This window comes from Apodemus sylvaticus, chromosome 3 (genome assembly GCF_947179515.1).
Source record: "Apodemus sylvaticus chromosome 3, mApoSyl1.1, whole genome shotgun sequence".
Taxonomy (NCBI): domain Eukaryota; kingdom Metazoa; phylum Chordata; class Mammalia; order Rodentia; family Muridae; genus Apodemus; species Apodemus sylvaticus.
Window position 1 is genome coordinate 112,122,802 of NC_067474.1, and position 13,538 is coordinate 112,136,339.

The following is a 13,538-nucleotide window of genomic DNA, read 5'->3' on the forward strand; positions in this document are numbered from 1 at the left end:
AGCCATGACCATGTCATCATGGTGGCAGCAAGAGTCAGTGTCAGAGATGCCATCAGCACTGCTCCTTGGTCTGGGCTTTGCAGGCCTAAACATTATTTTTCTAGGCACCAGGATCCCATGGCAAACCCACATCCCTGCTTAGAAAGTTTCAGTTTAGCAGGAAAACCTGTCAAATTAATAAAGAATTCTAATGACATATGACTGTTCAGAACATAACACACGTGGTCATGTCAGCCTGGAGGTGGTTGTAGACCTAAAGAAAACGGTGATCTTATACAATGGCAGTACAAGTCTAAGAAAAGCAAAGGCAAATGGAAAAGTGCAAATAGGGGTTTCATGGACCACTGAGTGAATTTGAAGGTACATATATCCAAAATATTGTGTCATATGACTGCACTAAAAGATTATTTGTTAGTGATCTGAACTTCAAATTTAACTGGACAAAACACTAAAACTGAAGTGAGAAAAAAACGCAACACACTTAGCAAACTAAAAGTGATTTCAGTTCAAGGAAAGTAGCCACACATTCTGAAGGAAGGAAGTCCCTAGGAGTGCATTTGCTCGGGGAACTCAAGCTTCAAAACAGGAACAGCTGCTGTTAGAAAGTCGGACCCAGAAATGCTGTACGACCAAGCCACTATCATTATCCCTAGCTGTATGTCTCCTTAAAGACTCCTCACGGAGCACATTTCTAACCTGTGTCATGCAGGGTCCAATATCTAAGACTGACTGTGGAACTGTATATTGCCAGTCTGAGTCCCAAACCTTGGCTTCAATGTTCCAGGCTATGGTTTGAGAATCTGAATTCTGCTCATTTCCTACATATTACTAATGGTGATAAAGTAGGATCATGCTTTGGAAAACATTGGCATAAAGATAAGACCTGCCTCACCACAATGCAATCTCAGACACACAAGTGAATCTGAAATACCCTGCCCTGTGGAAGGAAACGTTGATTATTTCATTCTGTCAAGCTCCTTTTGATAACAATGTACACACAAATTGTGTATCTATGCTTGTCTACTATAGATTAAAATAAAAACAAATCTTTTTTCCAGTTTAGAATCAAATCCACAGTTCTGTGAACATTAGGCAGGTTTTCAATCATTGAGTTACCTTGTCATCCCCATGTGTTTGTTATGCATATTATTTTGTATTTTAAAATAATATGCACAACAAACACATAAAATAAAATAAAATAAAATTGTAGATCTATTTTTCAATGGATCTACAATTTCTATTTTCTTCCTACAGGTCAGTGAATCGTCTTGAGGTCTAAGCTTAGGAAAAACTGGAGTGACTAGGGACTGTCCAACATATAGTCCAAGTAGCTACACATATATCACTTAAGATGTCCTTAGTGGAAAAATGCATTGACCTCTACCTAAACCTATCAAATAGGAATCTTGAGACAGGAATAACTAATATTTTACAGAATTCTCTATTTAAGTATATGAATAATAAAATGAAACTCCCTAGTAGCTACCTTAGCTAGAGGAACAACTATCCTTAGACCCACTGGCAGCTACCTCCACTGGAGGAAAAAAACATTCTTGAATCTAAAATAGCAGCTAAGGAAACAGAAACAATGCCCAATACAAAGCTGAGGTGAAGGTACATTCAGCTCCGAGACTATGGAACTATTCATTGCAATTCAACATTTCTTCATTCTTTCCTTCCGTTTTGTTGCTGTTGTTTTGTTTTCTTTTGTTTTGTTTTGTTTTGTTTATGGTTTTCAAGACAGGGTTTATCTGTGTAACAACCCTGGCTGTTCTGAAACTCACTGTGTAGACCAAGCTGTCTCTGGCCTCAAGCTCACAGAAATCTGCACCTCTGCCTCCTCCTGAGTGTTGAGATTAAAGGTATGTACCACCACATCCAGCTTACAATTCAGTGTTTCTAATAGACAGCTTTAAATTAATGGTGACTGCGCTTTTTCTAAAAAAAAAAAAAAAAAAATCTGGTGATATTACAGTAGCATGACACAATGAAAGAAAATTGTTGAATTTTATGAGATTTTTAAAAAGTTTACCAGTTATAGAAAACAATGGTCTAGCTTACAAGAACCTGGGGAGAATCCCAAACACAAAACTTTCAATGCCACCCAAGAAAGTCTGGGAAAGCCAGGAGGAGTTAGTTGAGCACCTTGGAGTCCTTGATGAAGATGTTTGATGTATCTGCAGAATCATTATCTTTGCTCTGCTTAAATCAGCTAATTTCTTCATAAAGTGGTATAGACAGACCAAAAGAGCCCAACTTAATTAAGCAGTTCTGCTGTTACTTCATAGCTGTGTGATATACACAAGTCAACTAATCCACGGTAATAAAGCTCAGTTACTCAACTGTAACAGCACAACCAAACCCTCATGCCTATATTCACATTATCATTACCAAGGCAAACAGAGATAGTTTTATAAAGCCACATAAATACTTTTGTGTGTCCAAAGTCTATGGAAGAATCCTTGGCATCATGGAAAGAACACATATATTGGCACAGGTTGGTCCTAGTTTCAAACCCAGACCAGAATTTATATAAGCTCATTTTTTTTTTATCTCTTTGGAATGATTTCTATCCACAACATAGAGATTCAAGTTAACATTCTTATAGCACATTGAGAAGATTAAACAAGACAGTGGTTGCAAAGTGCCTGGCATACTCAGAGCTCCAAAGTATGAGTTCCCTTCCCCATGATTATAAGACATTCAAAGACTTAATGATAGTTTTTTTCTTCAGTTAATGCCATGAATAGCATCATTATACTTGCTTCCTGAAGTGAGAAGCCACAATAACACTCCTCCCTGCTCCCAGGGCTCCTTTGATGTGGTGGGGTTGTGGGGGTGCTATTACCACTGGGTAAGACCAAGTCAGAAAAAGCTGCCCAGATTTTACCCATGGAGGACAGTGAAGGCTTAGAGAAGCCTGAAAATGAAGTGATCTTTGTAAGTGGGGAATGTCAGACCTCTGACCTCACCTGTTGACTTATTCCCTCAAAAGATCTCATATAAAGAGGACAGTCTTTTTAGGAATTATTTCTTTTACTTTTTGAGATTTTAACATAATTATATCAACTCTCCCTTTCCCTTCCTCCCTCCAAACCCTTCCATATACCCTTTTTTACTCTTTCAAATCCATGGCGTCTTTTTTTCATAAATTACTGTTACATATGTGTACATGTGTGTATGCATAGTCTGCTCAGTATGTATAGTATTATTTGTATATATTTTTTAGGGCTGACCATTTGGTATTGGATAAAACTGTCTCCTATTCCCAGGATTCCTTCATCACCTATAATTCTTTGCTTAGGGTTGAGGCCTAATGGACTTCCTCATGTTGGCATGTTTATTGTGGTCTTTGTATACCTCATATTTAAGTAATCATGCTGGTGAGACACTATGGGACCTTCTGATATTACTTGGGGACAAAATTTCTCAGAAAGCTCCCTGATCCTCTGGCTCTTTCAACCTTTCATCTCTCTCATCTGTAATAATCCCTGAGCCTTAGAAGTCGTTGTTTTATAGATGTATCCTTGGGACTCGACTCCACAAGTCTGAAATTTGATTAGTTGTGCTTTTCAATAACTGAGCTTCTTTGGTGAGGGTGAGGACTATACTTATCTGTGGGTATGAGGACAAATATTTAGAATTTAGGTGGGTATTACACTGGTTTAGTAGAATGGCAGTTGTATGTTCTTCTCCAAGATCTACAATTTCACATCCTCCAGGCAGTTAACTAGGTTTCTAGTACCAGGCAGGCTCCTCTTGAGGAGCAGGCCTTATGTCCAATTAGAGAGCTCTAAGTTATTATCAACTTGTGTATGCCATAACTGCACCCTTAGAGTTATTCTGTCATGCCAGTTATTGTTATGGAGAAAACATAGAATAGCTAGGTAGGCTGTTGGTTGTTTTCCTCCTTTAGAAGCCTACATGACACTTTCTTTTTTTTTCTTTTTAATTATTTTTTTATATTTTTATTTTCTATATTCTTTGTTTATATTCCAAATGATTTCCCCTTTCCCAGATCCCTCCTCCCCATATGTCCCATAAACCTTCTTCTCTCCACCCATTCTCCAATCACCTCTCTCCTTTTTCTCTGTCCTTATATTCCCCTCCAACTCTAGATCAATCCTTTCCAGGATCAGGACCCTCTCCATACTTCTTCATGGGAGTCATTTGTTATGTTATTTGTGCCTTTCTTGTGCCATAAAAATTTATCATCAAGGAGAAAGCTTTTAGGCAAGTTCTAGTTCAGGATCCTTTAGGCTCTGATGAACAGATTTTTAAAAGGAATAGTTCCCCCCCAAAACAAACAAAGAGAAAATTTCAGCTTGTCCCAGTAGGAAAAGGAGGTCCATCTAAATATGTTTTCATGTGGGAATCATGTAACATTTTTTTCTGAAATATTTCATTCATTCGCAAATCACTTTTGATTGGTATTTTAGCATCTATTTTGTGCCAGACTTGGCATATAATAGATATGATTAATTCTGCTTGGCCATATGTCCACTACTATATAGCCACAGAGTCACAAATCAAAACTGTCCTGATCAGGGCAAGTCTGAGGAGTGGTGACAGCCACGGGAGACTTAAAACCATGTGAATTCATGCTGGAGGCAGGCCTGCCTCCATGTATATAATAAGCTGACAGGCATGCAGGTGACTAAAAAATGACCCTTTGAGTCTAAGGTATCTATTGCACTTGCCTTGGCAAGTGGCCTTCTCTAAATTCCTGTGAATAAATCATGCACAGAGGCATCTAAGCATAGGTGATCACATGTATGTGTCATCAGGTCATTATCTACAATTAGAAAAGCACATTCACCCCTTCCCTTTCCACATTGATTCTACATAGAACCAAAGCCTAGCAGTGAACAGGTTTGGGCAATGAGGTTAATAAAATGACCAAAAAAACCTGCAGAGCAACAAGAAAAAAATAAGGTGTGGGGGACTTTCCTTCATAATTCATAAAATGAAGTCAATGCATCAGCAAAAAGATGACAAAAAAGAAAAACAGAGTTAGGCATAAAATACAGATGACCATATTGTCTTAGGTCTCATTCCATGCAACCATCATTTCACACCTGTCTACTGGGAAAGTTGTTCATCTTGATGAGCCCTGTATATTTTACCAATGCAACTGGTAACTACTCAGAACAGCAGACACTTCCAAATGCAAGGTGCCACAGGCAACAAGTTGTTACAAATTACGGGCCCATCTGTGAGTTCCGCCCGTAGTTTATATGTCACCCAGAAGTTGTGGTAGTAGAAAATGTGACCAGTTTCTGTAGAGGGTAGCCAGTGCTGCATGCTTCTGGGATCTCTGCTTCCTCTGTTCTTCTGTCCTACAGCTGGAGTGGCCTGAGTCCCAAATGGAAACTTCAAAGATGTTTGTGAAAGAGGCTGGAGAACTACTTCCTAGCTCTCAGCCTCAATTCTATTTTCTTCAAATTCTACTGTTGACTTTTGACTCCGATATGGTCCCTAAATTGCTAATCTAGGCTAAAGTCTATTCCAGAAGTGGATATTTTTGTTAATTTGTATGTCTATTCTCAGCTACAATAGAACCAGCATAACATAAAAAGTTATTAGATATTACAAGGTAAAGGGGTAAATGAATAATGCTATATATTTTACTATTACCCGCCATAAAAGCTCCAATCTGATGATGAAATGTCCAATCTCTGCTCCTAAGAAAAGAAGACTATTAATGAATACTGTTGACTATCAAGTACTATGCACTGGTTTCTTATCTTTTTAGGTGGCACAAAAATTTTAGGTGGCAGTCTAATTTTAACCAAGGCCAGTTAGCACATATTCAAATATATTTAAGAAATTAAGAATAAATAGATCTAGGATTTCAACCCCATCTTTTAAGTGTGGCTACCTTTAAAATCAGCTACTTCTGACTCAGATTATAAAATATACAGCCTCCAATTCAACATCACTTGACACAGTTACAGACTCAAGAGCTAATTTTCTCTGTGAGCATTTCACAGCTAATGTAGTAAGATGTACCTATTTTTCTTTATGAACATCCTTTTCTTTCATCTTTGCTTTGGTCTGTGTGCTTGTGTGTGGTTTCTGTGACATTTTCTGCTTAAAACATTTTCCTATATATTTTCTTTCAAAAACACAAGTGCCCCTTCATTGTGGTATAGACTATAATTCACCACCTGCTCCTCACACTTAACCCATGTGTGCTGCAGTGACTGCCTGGTCCTGACTGTGGTCTTTATACCATTCTAGCTAGATCCCCTGCTGAGCCCAGGGGCTCAGATCCCCTCTTGGGCATTTCTCTCATCCCTGATCTAATCCATCACCTGCAGCCCAGATGGGAGACCACAAGTCTCCAGGAATGCATCTCTAGTGGAGGGCACATGCTTGCCCCAAGGCTCACCATTCATCCCCAAACCTGGAATCTTGCAGCCTTAGAGAGAACACACGTTCTTTGGACCAAAGATGGAAGAAGAGACCTCTCTTAAAGTCTTTAAACAGAAGCCTTTGCTGGGACCTAATCACCCCAAAATAAATGATAACGCAAAAATGTCTGATAGAGTTGTCCCCAGTATTTCTCTTCCTCATCACACTTTTTGAATGAAGTCACTCTCACGTGTAAGATTCCAATGTTGTCTTTCTGATGAGCTGTGTTCCTTTACTTCAGATTGTCTCACATACTGCATATGTATTAGATACACATTCCTCTGCTCTTCCTACTCCTCAGCAACATTGTCCGTCATGGTAACACTTAATTTTCCTTATCCTAAAAAATGAAAAATAGAATTGATAAAGTAATGAAACAATAGAAATTAACATCTAAAGTTTTCAAAGAAGTTTAGTTCTTGCTTTAAAAATGGAAGCTCTGTATATGGACCCCCTTTGACCTACTGTGACACATAGGACATTGGGAATGTTTGAGGCCACTTACACATGCTGAACTAGACTGGTGTGACCCTCTGAGGGCTTACAACCTACAGTTGCCTAGTAACATGAAAAACTGAGAGGCAACAATAAAATAACTACTCTTTTAGCCTATGTAGTTCACCAGGAATTATGCTATAAACAATTCTTCTTTTTAAAGTTTTATATTAACGTGTAGTGAAAAGTATGTGGTGTGTGTATGTGTGTGTGTGTGTATGTGTGTGTGTGTGTGTGTGGTATGCATAGTGTATATGTGTGTTTCATGTGTGTGTGTATGTGTGTGTGTGTGTGTGTGTGTGCAGGAACACAAGCCACAGCATGCCTATGAAGGTCAGAGGGTGATCTCGGACATTAATCTTTATTTCCACCTACCTTGTTTGAGACAAGGTGTCTTTGCTGCTTCCTCTTTTACACTTCAGATTTGCTAACTCATGAGTTTCCAGGATTCTTCTGTTTCACTTCCCATCTCACCACAAAAGCACTGGAATTACAAATGCAGTACAGTGCTGGTTTTACAGGGGTTCTGGGGATTTGCATTCAGATCCTCATGCCTACATACTACGCACTAAGCAGTGCTTCCAGTTTGAAAGACAGCTTTTTATTTGCCATGTAGTTCTGTGTCCTTGGACACTGGAAGTAGTTGTATAGTGTAAGCCCATTTCTATGGTACAAAGCATGAGATGCATGGAGTAACTACATAATTCCATGAATTCAAAAGGCTCCATTTTGAAAGTGAACATTGTATTATTAATAATTATGCTTTGTTATGAAAGTAGAGAATCATTCCTAGAAAATCAATGTAGAGTCATCCTCATCTTTATCAAAACCCTTTGTATCTTCTCTACCAGTTGTCAGGAATATGGGGAAATAGATACAAACTGAAAATTTAAGTCTTCAAATTAATGTCCAGTATTGTGTTGTATCATGAAGAAACTAATAAACACAGAGATGAAAGTGTAAACAATCCAAGGTTTCTAAGAAAGCTTAGGGTGCTAATCTTAGTCGCACCACACAAGTGAGCCACAGTACCAGGTTGAAAGGGAGGCAAGTTCAGTGCTAAGTCACAGCTTCAGGTACCACTGACCGGAGCATCAGAGTCACTGTGTACAGGTTTAAAAGTCACTGTATACATGAGGAAAAGCTCCAGGCTGTCAGAAGGCAACTATCCATGCTTCCCAGAGGGATCTTATTCAATTAGTGTCCTCCATTACAGACTGAGCAACTCTCTAGGAAAGGGCTATCTACTTTTTGTTGTATATTGAAGGTAGCAGAAGTTGTGCTTCATTTGTTCAAAAATGTAGAGGGCAAAGCGTCATAGCAACTATGAGAGCATTTTTCAGTGTACTTGTTTTGTTGAATCTGGAAATTCTGTTGCTGAGAATATATACAGCCTCACTTTGAGGTCAGGTGACTGAAAGCATTCTAAATTATAAAATATAAATTATAAATAATATCAACATATCTTTGGCTCACTGCACTCAGATTGCTATAAAATATGAGGAATAAGATTTTTACTATTTAAATTGCCTTCAAAAACCTACTTGGCAAAGAATTGAATAGCATAACCTTCAGATACCAGGTTCATGGGCCAGGAGTGTTCTTTACATTACCCAGTGTCTCTGACTGGCTGTTAAGAAAAACCAAAATGTTTGAGCTATAAAAAGTGAGGGAACTGAATGCTAGAAACATAGCCATCCCTTCAGAAACAGACATGACAGCGTGAGGATTTAGGGCCTAGTGGTACTGCACACATGAGCAGTATTGAAAAATTTGTAGAACCTAATCAAGTGTACAGATTTTTTGTGTCATTCATACACATTCCTATCTTAACCCCACTTCTTCTAACTCCAGAATTGAAAACTGTGTAATAAGGGTACTGTAAAAAGTATCTCATAGTATTATGCCTGCTTCATAACTTGGCTATCAAGGAAAAAATGGATACATATTCACAAATATGTAAATATATATGTATATATGCATATCATATTTATTTTGTATATATACATATATATTTATGCTTATACATATAGACACATTGTAAACTGTTGAGCCCTTCTGTAGTGTTCAGCAGGTTTTCAGGAAGCTGGTCACCTTTCCGTCTCTAGCTGTTACATTTCTACCTTATTTATTCTCAATTCCGCACATCACTCTCTCCCTTTCATAGAACAGAGATATTTTCAAATTCTTTTGGTGTAATAATATCCTGATCATTTGTTAGCATTACAGTTTCAGCAAAATGATCCTGGAATCCAAAAGTCTGCATTTCAACACACCCTTTGCTTCACTCTTGATTGTGACTATTCTATAGACAAGACCAGCCATACCTATACCTGGGCATATATCCAAATGAGGCTCCGTCCTAACATCCTACCACAACGATACTTGCTCAACTATGTTCATAGCTATGAACTTTATTCATAGTAGCTAGAAAGCAAAAACAACCTAGATATCACCCAACCAAAAAATGGATATGTGTGTGTGTGTGTGTGTGTATGATTTACACAATGGACTATTACTTAGCTGTTAATGGGGTGTTTCTTAAATGAGCATCACTATATGCATTTCATGCAGTTCATCTTCTCACACATGAAATTCAAGTACAGCCATGAAGCCCATATCTGCTGTATCAAACTGATGGCTGTTGGTCACTACAGTTGTACAGACCTGAAGCCATACTCCACTTGCCAAGTATACAGAGCCCTCTTTTACTTATCACACTAAACTTCCTACACAGAACCTGTGCACATGGATTAAGGTGCCAAGATTTTCAACTCTCAGTCAGAAACATCCTACAATAAGGCCCTACTAACCAGACCAACTCTAGTCCTTTGGGTTATATGACTAGACAATTTAAGGACATTTCAGTAGAATGTACTCAAATACAGTCATGGACAGATTACAGAGGATTCCGGAAATATCCTGAAGGTCATTGCTGGATTCTAGAATAAACCTATAAATCCACAGAACAGAAATAAACTAGCAAATGCTCTTTTTTTCATTTGCATGTTAATTTTTAAAGAACCTTTAGTGTTTGTAGTGAATCAGAAATCCAAAATGTTGATTTCATCCATGCTCTGCAGGTGTACCTTGAAAAACATACAAGTAGATGAATGTGCTGAAGGAGGTCACCTGTTTTGTGATATTTCTACCTTTGGGGCACATTCCTGCTTAATTCACCAGATTCATCAGTGAGAAACGGTGGCCATTTCCAAGACTGGATCCATATCTGTGTCATGATATTTTTGATCATCTACTGTTCTAAATAGTCTCTACCTTCAAGAAGCTCTAATGCTAAAAAAAAAAAGAAGAAGAAGAAGAAAGAAAGAAAGAAAGAAAGAAAGAAAGAAAGAAAGAAAGAAAGAAAGAAAGAAAGAAAGAAAGAAAGAAAGGAAGGATGGAAGAAAGAAAAAAAGAAAGAAAGAAAGAAAGAAAGAAAGAAAGAAAGAAAGAAAGAAAGAAAGAAAGAAAGAAAGAAAGAAAGAAAGAAAGAAAGAGAAAAAGAAGAAAAAACAAGCCCCTCCCACTGGCAAGTCTTGAGACTGATCATTTCATTTTTAGGAATACTTCAGGAAAATCATTACAAGTCATTAAACTTTTCTGCACATGATATAATAGGGATGATATTAAATCAGCATTTGTCCCACTCCCTAACAAATCCCATCACCCAGGAAATCACATTCTCTGAAACATTTTCACCATTTATAAGAAAGAAAAGATCAAGCCAGGAAAACGAGAATTTACTGAGTCAAATTGATCTTTTGTTAACTGGAAATCAGCTCACTAGAGTCTTGGGAAACTCCATAATCTCAAAAGCCAAAACTGAGCAAAAAAAAAAAATAGTATTTTCTGCATTATAATAGTTCTATTTTCACATGCTGATAGCCAGGCTAAGTTAAACGACAGAAAATATCATTGATCATTTTAAGGCCAAAGCTCTGATTGATTGCTTTTTATGACAAGTACTAATATAAATGTTTCATACTCATTAACTTCCTTCAATATTACAATTTCTACCTTGTATTCCAAGCTTCCAGAGTATAAACTTGTTTAGATACAGTAACAATAAATACATTACAAATAAGCAAACAACTCTGCAAAATATATACCATCACCAAAGTTTACATATAAGGAAATGAGAAACAGGGCAATTGTTTTCTTCAAGATTTTACAGTCCATCGTGAGGACTAAGATTCAAGGCAAGACAACTGCTTCTCAAAAATATCAAGTTATGGAGCCAAACAACTTCAAGTTCTCCTGCTTTAGTCTTTTGCATAATTCATAGAACTATCTGCCAAATAGAAACAAAGTCATATCTACAAACATATATAATGTCTATACATTATTCGTGTCTATACATTATTCGTGTCAACAAAACATTTCCCTCTTTTCTTTTATCCTATTGTAATACAAACAGAATTATTAAACTTTACAACATGCTTTAAAAGATGTGAAATATATTCATGCAATGTACTATAATAGTGATTAACATTTATCACAATGTTACCTAGAGTTGGCCTCATAGATCTTGAGATTTTTTTTTTCTGGGGTCAATTGACACCTGCTCCCTGCCTGAACTTTGAATGGTAGGTAGCCTCTTTTAACATTTAAGAAGAGACTCCTACTGGTTCCTTCCCAAGAACCATCTTTTCTTCTCCATCATCAGTCACTGATGTAGAAAAGAGAAGAATTGCCTCATGTTACAAATTTTATGTCTTAGATACCCATTCAATTGACTTAAGGATTGCGTGCTTATTCAGCCACTATTACATATCACACACTATGTCAAAAGCCAAGAAGATCCCTTCAAGTGACCAAAACTGACATGGCCTCTTTCTTTGGGCTAATGGAACCATACATCATTTCATTCAGCATTAGAAACAACTTCTGATATAAGTAGACTTAGGAGAAGTCTCATGTCCCAAATGAAAACTGGACTAAAAAAAACTTGGGTAATTTTTTATTTCCCACAGTTCCATGCAGGTGTGATGGCGGTCTCAATTGCACAACTGATGTCATAGCCCATCTGAGTTTTCTCCTTTTTGTTATCACTTTACCAGCATTACCTGGACTTACCAAAGATTTCTAACAATTCTCTTTTCCAAAGTCAAAGAGAAAGCTGCTCGGAGCATTCAAAGAACTAAGCATAAGTCATGGGACAAGAAACAGGAACTTTACCTTATTGTGTAAAATATAACTAGCCAAACCTCACCCACCTCAGTCTCAGACATTAGAAGCAGCCCCTACACTCAATGCCTCAATCTGGTTACTTCAACCAAGCAAAGCAGACACATTAAGCTGAGAAAGAGTCCCTCTCAACAAGACTAGTTAGAAAAATGACTGTTTCTGGTGATTTTCAGAACGCTTGTCATTTCATGAGGACTTTGTTTCTATTCTTGTTACTGTGTGATTTTGAAGTTAGCACAGCACTATGTAGTTCAGCATAGACTCAACTACCAGTAACCCCCCTTTTCAAAAATAAGGATAAGCATTGTATATATTCTTAACTTACCAATAAATATCTACCATATAAAATGTTAAGGGCTTTTAATTTTAATTAGTATATGCTAAAACTAATACTTTATAGAATCTGCCTAGGATATGAATTATGTTTCTAAGATGGCTCTGTGTTACATAATGTCAATTGTGGTTCAGAAAGATAATCAGAACACTTGAACTTAAAGGTTTACAAAGAATACATCGTTGCATTAGATTATTCCCATTGCTTTAAGTTCATAATTACAATTTATTGATGTTAATAGTTTAGATAATCAGAACACTTGAACTTAAAGGTTTACAAAGAATACATCGTTGCATTAGATTATTCCCATTGCTTTAAGTTCATAATTACAATTTATTGATGTTAATAGTTTAACAATTGTTTAATTTACCATTGGTTGTTCTATTACTTATACAGGATTTAATAATGCATATGTGTATTCTGATTCTAGTGGTCTTCACTAGACTATGACATGTGTAGTATAGCTCACTTGTACATCCTTGATAAAAGGAATCTATACACAACAATATATTTGAAAATGTATGTCAACATTTTATCGGTACTGCCTATAAATGTGAGCCATTGAAGTCTGAGCCATAAAGGGATTCACTGGGTTCAGTTATACCTGCTCTAAATGAACCAGCCGCCTGCAGCCAACTGTATGCACAAAACAATGCTTGATTCAATAACTAATGGGTTACTGGAGGTTGAACAAACAGAAATGAGATCCTAGAGAAATGGAAGAGCACAGTAAGCTTCACTGTTATTGTAACAGATTTAACTCCACAAATAGGTCGCAATCGATGTAACAGAATAATGGAGATTCCTATAGGTATCCTGCCATCTTTCTGCCCTGAAAAAAAGTAGAGAAATTGAGCTTACCATTTCAAATGAAACCATTTCTACTGTGTAGATAAGTCTCAAAAGGAAATACTAAGAAGCAAGGATAGGATACCACAGATTCTATATAAACTCTATTCAAATCTTGGCCTAACATCTGTATCACTGTATCATGTACACAATGGGTAGATCACAAATTGGTAAGAATAAGAGAACTGAACAGAACCTCAAGACATAAAACTTCCAGGTCAAAAATTAACATATTTCATGAGAATAGGTAGAATCC